Below are 4,072 nucleotides of genomic sequence, written 5' to 3' on the forward strand. Positions count from 1 at the left end.
GTCACTTTATCTTCAGCGGTCCACTCACTTCTTGGCTTTGAGATCTTTATGGGACCTTCGGTGATGACACTCCACATATCATAGTCAATAGCAGCCAAGTGAGCTTGCATTCTTACCATCCACACATCATAGTTGTCTTTTGACAGAAGAGGAATTTCATTGATGCAAGACATGCTTTGGGAAATTGATGCTTGAGAATAGAAACAAGGCTCTGATACCAATTGATAGGATCGGCTTTATCAATAGAGACGGGGGTCTGGCTAATGATGAAGGCTTATGAAAAACGGTTTGATAGAAATCCTGTTAGGGATTAATATCTCTTTCTATTCTACGCAAACTTGTGTAAACACTTGAAACAGATTCAAGGCGAAATTATTTACTTGGGTTTGAAGCACAAGATGAAATATGAAAAGATGACAGAAAAGAAGAACACAACAGTTTGTTTATGAATGTTCGGAGAAACTCTCCTACGTCACCCCTTCTTCCAACCACTGGAAGGATTCACTATATGATAAGAATCAAATACAGTTTACACACACACTTAGCTCACTATTGGACATAACACTTTCTGTTCATTTACAAGAAGATGAAGAATATCACTCAGCTAATGGTGTTTTGATTCTAGGTCTCTCTCTCTCTCGATTCACACACAGTACAATCAGAAAGAAGCTTCACAAAATAACTTCAGTAAGCAAGATGATTGAGTAGTCTCTCTCTGCAAAATCAGAATGCTTGTTCGTAAGATTGGTTTTACAAATGATAAAGTCGCTGCTTCGTCCGTTTCTCTTAGGATTGATTAAACACTGAGCAAGAGCCAACGGTTGAATCTTCAAGAATGATACGTGGCGCTCTTCAATTGGAAAGCCTCCATTGTACACAGCAGGATCTGAGCACAAGGATCGTGGCCGTACCGATCTGGTAGTGTGCCGAATATTCCATCAGGGATGTACCTGCAAAACGGGTAATGTGAGGAAAATTCTCTTACGTGGCATTCCTTGATTGGATGCATATAGTTGTTGTACTAATCTTCACAAGAATGTGGAGTAGGAGTAGGGTACAGCTATAGCACGTGGGTAGGAGAAATGCTAGTTTCAAGCGTACTACTTGAACAGAGCATTAGACGTATTTGGGAAAATAAGTCTAATGAAATAAGTCAACTCCTTCTAATGAAAAATGTCTATTAGACCGCCTGGTCTAATATAATTAGACTCGCGTCTAATTTACATAACCATTAGACGGGTACGTCTAACTCCACTGAGTTAGACTACACGTCTAATTCCGGTTCTACCTCAGACTAATCTGAAGGGGTTAGATTTACGTCTAACTTTCACTAATTAGACAACCCGTCTAATTATTACATAACCATTAGACCGACACGTCGAACTCCACTAAGTTAGACTGCCACGTCTAATTCCGGTTCTACCTCAGACGTGTCTGAAGGAGTTAGACTCACGTCTAACTTTCACTAATTAGAAAACCCGTCTAATTCCGCGTATTCATTAGACCAACCGTCTAATTCTTTACGTCTATTAGACTTACACGTTTAACTCCGATGAGTTAGACTGTACGTCTAATTCTATTAGACTCATGTCTAATTCCGTGTATTCATTAGACCATCCGTCTATTTCTTTACACATCTATTAGACTTACACGTCTAACTCCGATGAGTTAGACTTTACGTCTAATTCTATTAGACTCATGTCTAATTTCGTGTATTCATTAGACCATCCGTCTAATTCTTTACACATCTATTAGACTTACACGTCTAACTTCGATGAGTTAGACTGTACGTCTAATTCTATAGACTCACGTCTAATTCCGTGTATTCATTAGACCATCCTTCTAATTCTTTACACATCTATTAGACTTACACGTCTAACTCCAATGAGTTAGACTGTACGTCTAATTCTATTAGACTCATGTTTAATTCTGTGTATTCATTAGAACATCCGTCTAATTTTTTACACATATATTAGACTTACACGTTTAACTCCGATGAGTTAGACTGTACGTCTAATTCTATTAGACTCATGTCTAATTCCGTGTATTCATTATACCATCCGTCTAATTCTTTACACATCTATTAGACTTACACGTCTAACTCCAATGAGTTAGACTGTACGTCTAATTCTATTAGACTCATGTCTAATTCCGTGTATTCATTAGACCATCCGTCTAATTCTTTACACATCTATTAGACTTACACGTCTAACTCCGATGAGTTAGACTGTACGTCTAATTCTATTAGACTGACGTCTAATTCATGCGTCTATTAGACTGCCCGTGTAACTCCGTTGAGTTAGACTATGCGTCTAATTTTATGCGAAAGGAGATCAAAATCGGTCTAATGACCCTCATTAGATCCAAGTCTAATAACATGTTGTCTTTATACACCTGTATCAAGACTCATAAATTATTTCATCATCAAAATATCAGTGGGTAAATTATTTCAACATTTAGTCAAAATAATTTGACCCAACAGAAGATCTTTATTAATGAGGAAAATAAAATAATTGAAAAAAAATTGTTTATACTAGAAAATTAAGTGTTTTTTCTTTTTAGTATAAATAAAATGTATGTTGCTCTCAATTAAAAAAGAATAAAAGGATAGAGACAGAGATTGTAAATCTTATAATTTCTTTTAAGAAATAAAAGATTTATAAAAAAATCTCCAAGTCTATTGATTGATTCTCTCCTTAAGCCAACAATTTGTATGAGAGCATCAGATGAATGCCAAAAATCATCTGGTATGACCAAATGTCGAATGATGCAAGATCATCAGGGGCGCAACAAAACAATGGCATATTCCACTATCCACAACTAACACACACGAACTACATTAGTTGGATGATTCGTGTACATGCTATGATGGAGGACCAAGGAGTGTTGGAGGCATTCGAGCTAGAAGAATTTACAAAGATTGATGTCTGACTCGATAAGAAGGCGAGGTCGCATCTTCTATAAGCAATTCTGGAGGATCTTCTCATGGAGGTGGAAAATAAGAAGACGACGAAGAAAGTGTGAGACTATCTCCAAACAAGGATGCACAATTGAAGACATTGGAGAGTGAGTTCGATAGGATGCACATGAATGCTAGTGAGTCGCCCGATCAATATGTTGGTCGATTCACATCTATATCGGTCAGGTACTCAAGCCTTAAAGAAACAATAATGATGTTGCTCTAGTAAAGAAGCTCTTCGACACCATACCAAAATTTTTTATTAGTGTGGTAGCTGACATTGAGTAGATTTAATACCTCGAGATATTAACATTCGAGGAAATAGTTAGGAGGCTAAAGTCCTTTAAGGAGAACATGCACAAGAAAAGAACTAGAGCTAGAGGGAACGATTGACAAGTGCTACACACTTAGTAGGATTGGAAGACACAATTAAAAAAGGATGAGAAAGACTCGTTAAACTAGTGGAATATAGATTCCATAGATAGTGAGAGCCGTGGTCGAGAAGGTAGTCCGGAGTAGAGGCCAAGGGAGAGGTGGCCAAGGAGCACCGTCTCGGAAAGACAAATAAGGTAGTATAGTTGGTTGAGGAGCTCCTCGAGACAAAAGTCACATTCTATATTTTAATTGCAATGAGATGGGACATTACTCCACACAATGTTGAGTAAAGAAGAACGATGTAGCACACCTTACCTACGCGTATAACGTCGAACCAACATTGCTTGTGGAAAACTCGGAGGAGATTCCACCAATTAATATTGTAATACTCAATGAAATGAACCTGACTCTAGAAATTCGAGAAGCTAAGAACGACGAGACTTTAAGAGATGATTGGTTCTTGGACAATGGTGCTAGAAATCTCATGACTAGCGATAAAGGGAAGTTCTTTGAATTAGACGAGACAGTCCAAGAAAGTTGAAGTTTAGAGATGGTTCCACAATACAAATTTGTGGAAAAGGTTTCTATCACATTCGAATGCAAGGTAGTTTTTTCATTCTTTCTTTACAAAGTAATCTGTGAGACTCAGGAAACTTACCAAGAAGGCTCATAGGGTAGTGATGGACGGAGAAGAGCTTTCCCTAAAAACACTTCATGCCTTATCATAAAAGTGAGATG

This window comes from Impatiens glandulifera, unplaced genomic scaffold, assembly GCF_907164915.1.
Source record: "Impatiens glandulifera unplaced genomic scaffold, dImpGla2.1, whole genome shotgun sequence".
In the NCBI taxonomy this organism is placed as follows: domain Eukaryota; kingdom Viridiplantae; phylum Streptophyta; class Magnoliopsida; order Ericales; family Balsaminaceae; genus Impatiens; species Impatiens glandulifera.